Genomic DNA, 10,016 nt, shown 5'->3' with positions numbered 1-10,016 from the left:
TCACTGTTCCAACAAAAAAAATGAATAGGGAACAACTTAACTATTTGTAAACAAGTTGTTTATATCCTCTTTCATTCTCTACCACTGTTAACCCCCTTCTGCTAGCAGACTGGCATGCTGTGGCTATTGTTCTGTAACACCTTTAATAAAGGTAAGACACAAGCATTGAAAGGAAAAACAAGATGTTAACTGTGGTTCTCATACCCCGAACTCTTTGACAAATGCTACTGTGGCTTCAGAATCTGAGCTTGTAACTCTTAATGCAGATGTTTGCTGCACAGGCTCATGGGCAGGGTCAAAAGCTTGATCTCACTGACATGGCACACTAACAGCTCCATAGTGCTTGACAATCTGGCTGCATGGATTTGAGTTGTTAAACTCAGGCTAAGTATATATAAAGCTGATCAAAAGCAAAGCATTTAAGCATTATAAAGTAATTTCTCCATATAAAACATGGTCACAAAAAGAACCCACTAGAGGGAGGCATCATATTTTCATGAGGTTTTAAACCTTTCATCCAGCTGTGTAAAGCATGTGCTAAAGCACAACTTCATCCTCTTTCTATAGAAGTAGGTGTGAAGCGAGATCTCTTTGTGTAGATGCCCATCATGATTTGAATGGTAAAGCCCACTGTTTTGTTTCACCTTTTGTCTGTTCTCCTGTAAATTAGACCCTAGCGACTTTTCTTAGAGGAAAAAAAAGAAGCAATATGTGTTCTCTAACTCTTTGGTTATTCTCTAACCTGGGTATTGTTTCTAAAACCTTTTTTTCCTTGCAGAGGGTTTACTGATGTGACATGAACACACCTCACTGTAGCACATCAGTGGTTTTGCTACCACCCTTTAACTCGGAACACAAAGCAGGACAGGGCAACACAGAAAGATCAAGACACTGTTTCTGTGTAATGAAACAATACTCCTGCAGTGGGGTTTTTAGACCCAGTCCTCAAGGCTATTAAAAAAAAAAAGTTAATTCTGGAAGCACTACACCCTTTCCACCTAGTGAAAAGCAAAGCAGGCTGTGGCTGGCCGTTTGCTCTCTAGGATGCTAATGAGGCTGGGCGTCTAACTAATTTTCAGAAACGCAGCTGCAGAAAAGGCTGCTTTCCGCTGAGGACGGTTGGAGCTGACGCCGCCGCCCTACCCGCGCTGCCTTGGGACCCAGCGCCCTCCCGCTGCGCGTGCAGCAGCGCGCGCAGGGCGGGCACCGAGACGGGGGAGGGCAGCGGCGCGGGCGGGGCGCCCCCTGGCGCCGGCGTAGCGGCTTCCGTCCGGTAACGGCCTGCTCCGAGCAGGCGGGGGGGGAGGCCTCGGCCTCGGCCTCGGTGCCCTCGGAGCTTGATTTTTACAGGTCCTCCCTGGCTCCAGTGAGTCCTTGCAGGTGTAAGAGCTCTCAGGACTGCCCCTTAGGGGCGGATGCTCTTTGCTAATTGGTGGTGAAATTACTGGGATAAACGAAGCACTGCTTATCAGCAACTTGCAGTTCATCAACCTGGATGCCAAAATTATCACCTTAGCCTTTACGGAGTGTGAAAATGACTGCTCCGTGGCATAACTACTCATGGCTGTAGTCAAACAGAATAAAAAAGGTAAAGAAGCTTTAAAAGGAGATTTCCTCCCTGCAGCGGTTGAAGAGGGCATGATCAGAGAGGTCACAAATAACATGCAAGGGAATGGACTGTGGCTACGTTCTGAAGATGAGATAGCATAAAACCCGCATGCGGTTCAGGAGGTCACTTTCAGTGACGAGTTGGAGGCTAAGAGCCAAGAAAATAACTGCATGCCTGCCCAGGTCTCATTCTTCCCTGGGTATGTACTTACAGCTGTCTTGGAGGCGGATAGTGACCCAGCTAGGTCCTTGGGCTGACCCGATACTGCTGTTCTTACCTTCAGCCGTGACATACATCCTGTTGAATAAAAAACACAAGATGTTTTTGACTCAGTTTCTGGTACTTGAGCTCCAGTGAATCAGTTTAAATTCTCCTGTATAATATCAAGCCAGCCAATTCCTGCAAGAACGAAACAGATTTCTTCATAAATAGTGCTCTAGTAATGGGAAGGTTCAACCTAGTAAATTCTAATTGGGAAAGTGTAACAGGCATGGCTGAGCTCCCTGATGAAACTGTATTGTACTACAAGAGAGAATGAAAGGTAACGTGCCTAAGGTAAGCAGAAACTTGTCAGACCCATGAGCTGGAACAAGATCTCTGACCCTCAGCCCAGTGCATGAGCCGCAAGATGTATGTTCCTCTTGAAGGCCTCTGAGGAAATGCAGTGTGGGGATGCTTCAGTCAGTGTAAGTAGTTAAGTCAATGATACATGTATATAAAATACCATCTTTACACTTGCAATGCTAATTTGACTATATAATCATCATAACTCTTCAGAGTCAAAATTCATCTATGAATATATTTTTAAGAGTTCTTGAGAAGGTAATTACTGTATTCAAGGAAAAAGTCTAATATTTTAAAAGAAAATTATGTGAAATTTGTATTGTATTCCTACTGGGCATGCACTTAACATAGACTGTGTGGGCATGAGATGAAAGGAAGAATATGTTTGCATTGTAGTTGATCTAAAAAGACCGTCTCTTGAGAGTTATGGTTGCGGTGAATGTGTCTTCCGGTCCTTTTCTTTAAAGAGAATTTGACAGGAATAATCAATAAATGATCCCCTTTGGCCCAATTCACAGTGATCTGATCTGATCTGATCTGATGGGGTGGTTTTAATTTCCAAACTATCCAGCACTACATGCAGAGTTCCTGCAGATTCAATGATGGTAATGGTTTGAACTTAGGCTGCTTGAAGGAGGATAAGATGAGTAAAATTTCTGAAGCCATACCAAGAACTTCAGTTGAACCTGTTGCTGTTCTGGAGGACCAAAAAGCACTTGCAGATCTGCAGCATCAGTGCTGAAGCAGCTGAGCCATGAGTCTGTATAGATCAGTCAAGTAAAAAGAAGATAGTTTTACCTCGTTCATTCATTTTCATCTTTATATTCTTCGAGGTAAAGTGCTTATATTTAGACATTCTTAAAAATACTCTGCTTTGGCAATTCCTGCTGTTATTTTCTGTTAAAAGGAAAGGGATTTTGGAGAGTTAGGTAGAGAAGTACAGTGTACAATAGAGTAGTGAATTCTAGAGCGTTAAAGTTTTGCATAAATTTGGTTTTGTGAAGTTTCAGTAGGATGTTGACAGGGTATGCATCTCGTCAGCTCTTCTGTAGATAAAAGTCAACTGGCTTGCAGACTATGTTAATGATGGTATTTTAGGGACTACAGAGTGTGACAAATAGAAAGCAGTTTGGCTTCCAGAGTTAAGTGTTAAGCAACTTGGATTATTAATGAAAATTCAGCAGAGAACACCACACTTTTTAGCTGCTGTCTTAGTCAAACTTGAATGCTAGTAACTGCATGACTCTCTCTTCTTTGAGAGAGGCTTTTCAAGTTTTTGTTAGTTTTGTGGCACGTGGGGATTGTCAAAATAGATCAGATAAAAAATAATCCCAGAGCTAAACATTTCCAGAGGGCTGGTAACGTTCAGATTACTTTATTGTGCCCTCATTTTTTCCTTTCTGTGTTCTCTCTCATTTTGGGTTTTCTCACAGAAGAAAAATAGAAAATTCTGAGGTTCTCATAAAACAAAACAATAGTTCCCAAACCTGCTGAATGTACTTGGAATTTCAAAAAGCATACTCTCAAAAGTGTTTGTAGTCAGGTTGTCAGAGTCACAGTATTTGGATTTTACCTGATGGTTTCATAAGTAGACACATTTCTCAGTATTTCTCTAAACTGTATTTTTTGAGATTTATGTAATGTTTCCTCTAAGGAAATATTTTGAGCCCAGACTTGTGGACCAATGAGTCCCATGTGGAGAAGACACCCAGTGTGGCTGTCCATTCAGTCCCTGTTGAACGGGGCTGTTCCAGGCTGTGAGAAATGGAAGGAGCTGGGGAATGGATAATCCTTACAGAGTCTGGAAGCAGGCTGCATGGTGGATTCAGCCGAGGTAAGAGCTAGATGTCAAGAAGCCTGCTAAGAAGTTGGCTGGGGACCATGCATCTGGAGCACTCTCAAGGATGTGGCAATCCCTAGAAAGGCTGAGCTCTGCCTTCCATCATTAACAACAGCCACAAAGGACAGTATCTGGTAGAAATAGCTCTCTCACACAGGATAAAAGCATAGCAGATTTTGAGTGCTAGTGAACTGCGGGGGAGGAGGGGAAGAGTAACAATTCCAATAGTTTTTTGTTGAATATTCCTGTGTGGCTTTGCACTAATTAAAAACACCACTTTTGTCGTGATAAGTCAGTAAAGTGGGTAACCAATGTCTAAGCAGTTAATGAGTTTGACAAGTTCAAACCCTGAGTGTGACTTTTCATAAAGATTTCAACTTACAGTTGCTCTAATTTATTCTGAAATTTTGCGTAGGGACTCCTAGATTAACTGAAGTGCTTTGCTGTGCCAGCAGAGCTGCCCGTTTTAGGACTGTCTCTCCAGGCTTTTCAAGAAATGTGTTTATAGCCATACCATTTTTCTAACTATACAGACAAATCTCTGTGCAGTTTTGCTTTTTTGCTCTTGGTACATTATCTAATAGGTCTTTTTAATGTTTGCTTTATTCTCCCAAATCCATTATAGACATTAACATAGACAGCAAAAGGGCTGTTGGCATAGCTTCGTGGCTGGATAGTCTTAGCAACAGTGTTCCTGAACCACTTAAGAAAACCAGTATTACAAGAGGGCATCATCTGGAGCCTCACTGCAGTTCTCCATAAATAACTGTATTAGTGTTGATCTTCAATAGCCTTTTAACATAAATTACATCATATTGAGTTAGAAGAGTTAAAATGATGTATTGTCTAAGTCATGTTTAATTCTCAGGATACATACTTGCTACCTGTAATCGTAGTAGGTTTTAGGATGACAAAGTGAAAAAAGGGCATGAAGGACTTGAGGATCCGTTCTAATCTTAGAAGTATGGGGCCTGGTATAAGGACTGCTGACCAAGGTACATGTGTACCAGCTTGGGTCAAATCCTGCTTAGTTATATTTCCACGGGGTTGAGATTTTACTGAGAAGACTTGTTGTCTCACAGTTCATAACTAGGATTTCATGGACCAGTGAAAATGTCTCACTGACTTCAATAGACATTGGTCTGAGCCTGGGATTATTAACTGCAATTATGAGGGGATTCTGGTGACCTGTATTATTTGGCAAAGATATTTTGGACTATTTCAGCTTGGCTACAGATATACTCCACCATGGAATGAGAGTTAAAAACAAGTCTCCACACTAGGAGGCAGACGCACATGCAAGGAACTTAGTGTAGCCTATAGAGTCTTTCGTATCTGGCTTCATAACTCTTTTCAGAGGTGAGCAGTATTCAACAATAAAAAGCACCAATTTTATTTGGAACATGTACCTTTGGGGCTAAATTAAAGTTATAGGAGAGGAATGATGCTACCTATCTGACGTGGTAGAAGAGGTCCTAGAGCAATGCTCTTCCTTGCTAAAAACATTTTGCCATTGAATAAGTCTAAGCTGGAACAAAATTAATGTGGTGATGTCCTTAAATTTGATGGTACCTTTAATAAGAAAAAAATATATGCGTGTATAGATATATATTTAAAATATACATATAGGGTTTGCATATATAAAAATAGATTAAACTTGTTTTCCTCTTTAAAGCCTCAGAGATCTTCCTCCTGGGAGATACTGACATTCCCTTCATACTGGGTGGATTTACCGCAAGGAGAGCTAGAGGAAACTTAAAAGTGTCCGGTTTTATTTAAAACCTTGGTGGTCTTTAACGGCTGCCCCACAGTTCCAGCCTGGTACAAACTTAAACAGAGCTCTTTGTTGGTCTTGAATGTGACATAATCCTTTCATCTGGCATGCTGAATGAAGTATGCACATGGCTTTTTTGCTACCCCTGCTGGGCTGCCTTGTTACACCTCCAGAGCAAACCACCCCCCAGTAAAAAAGCTCGGACTCTGTCATCCACCCTAATGCCAACAAACAACAGATAACTATGGTATCTTTTGGCTTTAAAATGCTGCCCCTCATTAAACTTGTGTGTTGAGGAAGGAAACGGCTCCCCACATCATTGTTTCTTGCAGATACAGATAGAGTGTACTTTTTTTGTTGTTGTTTGCATGTTTGCTAATTTGAAGCTCTTTGAAGAATCCTACAGGGAGATCAAAGACAAAAGATTAGAACTTTTTTAATAAAGTGAAGAAGGATCAGGTTAGATCAAAGGGACAAGCTGACAGGAAATAAGTAGGTGCCGTTGTTGGCTGACACTTGCATGCTGTAGGGTGATTTCTGTGTTAATGTGAGGTCAGAAGGAGGATTGCTTTACATCTTATTGTCTCCAGACTTTGCTGACTGGGTGTGTCTTTGTACTTCACTTTAATCTCAAAAATTAAAACCCATAAAGTCACAGTTTGGCTCAGCCACATGATTTTTCTAGTTATTTAGCTTTGATTTTGAAATAAAAATAAAATTTGGAATGCACCAGCAGGGTATGGAGGTAATTAATTGGCCTGCAAGGGGATTCAGCTACAGGAATATTCATTATCAGAGGCACTGGGCCTCAATCACCCCCAGTGTCATTTTGCTGACTTTAAGGAAATTAAATCTTACCCCACTGTCTCAAGAGGAAATGTGTTTTCTTTATCTTGTGTGCTCACAGGTTGTACCACTCTAATTAAACCAGTACAATGAAATTAATATATCCCCTTCAGTTTGGATGCAGTTTTATTGGTACAGAGCTGCTAATTGGATAGAATTTATTTCCCTGAGAGATTAGAGTGACATCACTAACTGGAACAGGCTCACTAGCCTCCTTGTGATCTTTGGCGTGAGGGTTGTGGTGGATGCATGGTAGTCTTTGGCATCCTGGCACACGTATATCAGAAGTAAGGCGCTTTACAAAATGCACCTTTCTTCTAATAAGAAATCACCCTTCTGTGCAATGTAGCTAATTTGAGGACAGTCACAGGAAAACAAGCCGATTTCTTTACTATATGACAGGTAATTTTGTAGTTGCACTGAGCTTGATCTCCCCGTGTATCTTCACAGGTGAAGAAAACAAATGCTCCAGAGGTTTGTGTGGCTTTGTCTCCATTAGCAGGAAACCTCCTCTGCCTGAAAGGGTGTCTTCAGGCAAAGGTGCAGGATTGGGCCCAAAGAAACAATACTTGTTTTGTTCCACAAACAAAAGGCCTAGTAGCATTAGCTTTCTGCTCTACACAAGTACGCAAACAGTTCCTCCTTCAGCACTGGGGTTTCTGCTGCCCTAATGCAGAATAGCACTCCTGTGGTTAGATACGTTATTTGACATAGTGCAAGCAATAACTGTCTTTTTTTATCCGGTCATGTTAAATCAAAAGAGCAGGTTTTGGTATGGCCTTAACAAAGAGCTATGCTCAGCCCCTTGCCTGTTACTACAATATAGGTAATAATCATACTTCACTGAAATATTTAGAAAAATGCATTTCTATTGTATTTGGGGAGGGGGGTGGTGTCTTGCAGTCAGTTACGTAAATGAGCGATCACTCTACAAAACTAAAGGAAAGTATTCAGTAAAATAAAGTTACCTAAACTTAATGGGGCAAAGTAAAACAAATGGGAAGAGAAGGTTAGTTTGCATTTAGGAAACTGAGGAAAGTTTGTGAGCCTCAACAGGATCTTAGAAACAGCCCTGGGTTTGACTAACATGCACCAGTGGGGAAAAAGTGTTCTTTTCATTGCCTGTGCTGTGGCTGAGCAGAGCTGCTCTCTCCTGCTGCACATGGCCCTAAGCCAAAACTTCACATACAGCACTGTTGTTTGCTGCTAGTACACATGCCTCATCTAGGGTTCCTGATTAAAAGCCACATGGCAGGTTGTATGAAAGACTGCTGTTCTGGATGCAGCCAGGATCACTTCACCATGCAGTCAGGATTCAGTTTCAGGAGAGGTGACCCTGGGGGTGCAGTGCTATGAGGCCAACAGCTGAGAATGGCATATGGGAAGAAGACAACCTGGTTTGATTTTCAACATAGTTTCATTTTCTGTATTTGGTCACATTCCATGGAGCCTTGTGGGCTGTCAGTCTGTTACTTCTCGTGATCAGTAGGCTCTAATTAAAATTACTTCTAAGTCAGAAATATGCAGCATTCAGATGGAAAAAAGACTGAAGGTTCCTCAAATATTCAGTGCTTCTGTGTGGCCGCTGTAACAGCACATCTCCTAGAGATATCTACCTCTGTAACCACTTAGTCCCCGTTGAATCCCTTGCTAGACTTGGCTTTAGTTGGAAAATATGCCCTGATATGCTTCTCTAAGCTTTCAGATTTAGAAGTGGCAGGTCATTCTTTTTGAGATTTATCTGTCTGGTTAAAACACTGGATTTTTGCCTAAATTTTAGACATTGCATGGAGCTGTTCCGCAATAAAATACAGTCATTGGAGAAAGGCAGATGCTGATTGGAAAAATGAGTAGTGATTGGGTAGCAGAAAAATAGGGATTTTGGGGATCTCAGTAGTGGACAGAAATGTCTAAATCCTGCTGAAGTTGTGAGGGATACTAATGAGTCCAGCTGGAGAGAGGTTCCCGGATTGTAGAACTGCAGGACAAAATAGGCCACGTCCAAAATAGGAAAATCTGGAGTTGTAAATTGATTTAGTTAAATTTCTTTAATCTTTTAATATATACAACACCATAAACCTACAGGCATTGCAGGAGTCTGATAGGACTGGAATGTAGCAGAAATTCAAGGTACTCAAAGCAGTCAAACAGTATGAAAGGAAATGGAAGAAAAAGAGAGTCCTTTAATGGACTTTGCAGAATGAAGATTAACAATTCAGGGAGAGGTGCAAAGGGGGGGAATAAGGATGTTGACAAAGTGTTATGGTAACAGAAAATTCAGTGATGAAACGCAGAATTCCCCGAGGGAATCATAAATCAGCTTTAGTCTACAAGGTATGTTGGTTCCTAAATCAGCAGGAGTCTGGTACCTAAGTAGCTTTGCAGTCTAGTCCCAGATGCTTTACTTTGGACTTTTCCCTTTAAGTTTCATGTGATTTTAAATTTAACAGGGCACTTGTTTCCTTTTGAACCAAAGCATGTTAACAGTGCCCTTAATATATTTATAAAACACAGAGTCTTGAAGAATAGCTTGGGATTTTTCAGAGTTCTGAAATGCTAAGTGTTTTAATATAAAGTAGAAAGCATTAAGAAAAGTTTGAAAAATGACAGCGTCAAGCTGAGACTGAATAACTTCGGAAGGTTTGATTTATCCCGGGATTGAAGCTTTAATGGGTCTTTTTGTGGTTCATTAGATGTGGGGCTGCAGTGGCAGCATACTAAGAACAAATAGTTATGATCCAAGCACAGATACAGCGGTTTACTTGTTGATTAATACATACAATACCAAAGGGCGATGTTCGGTTATCCCGTGTGGATGGAGATTAGAGGACTGGAGCGGCCTGTGTCCACTAGGTGGTAATGCTGGTTGGTAAATCCTGTTCCCGCAGTGCCAGGCTCCCTCCGGCCTGCTGGGACCTTCCTCGCTCCCTTCTGCTGGAAGGAAATTTTGAGCACTAATTAATAAGAAACTTGGGATCTGAGAATCTACAGGGTTTTCAAGGAAAACAGGACTTAGTAAAGCTTAAGATTTAACATGTAGCTTGTGGCAGTGCACCAAAGCTGGGTATAGATGTGCCTCAACCAGCAGTACATGTTTATGATGTCTCTATGTAAGTTTTGGGATGACTTCTGAAATTGTTGAGCATTCACTCTACAATAACCATATTCAGCACCTGCTATCTCTAGTTATTTAAAATATCTTCATCATAGTAAATTATAATCTTTGGCCCAGATGACATATGAAACTGAAGGAATGACTGGATGATAAAGTATAGTTATCAGCTTCAATTTGAAGGTGAATTTGTCACCCAAGGTAGTTTGTGGGGAAAAAAGCTGAGAGGCATTTAAAATTAACTAATACAGCAAGCTGCGTGATGTAGCCT

Source organism: Aptenodytes patagonicus, chromosome 11 (genome assembly GCF_965638725.1).
Source record: "Aptenodytes patagonicus chromosome 11, bAptPat1.pri.cur, whole genome shotgun sequence".
Lineage (NCBI taxonomy): Eukaryota > Metazoa > Chordata > Aves > Sphenisciformes > Spheniscidae > Aptenodytes > Aptenodytes patagonicus.
Note: the sequence above shows the minus strand (reverse complement) of the source record.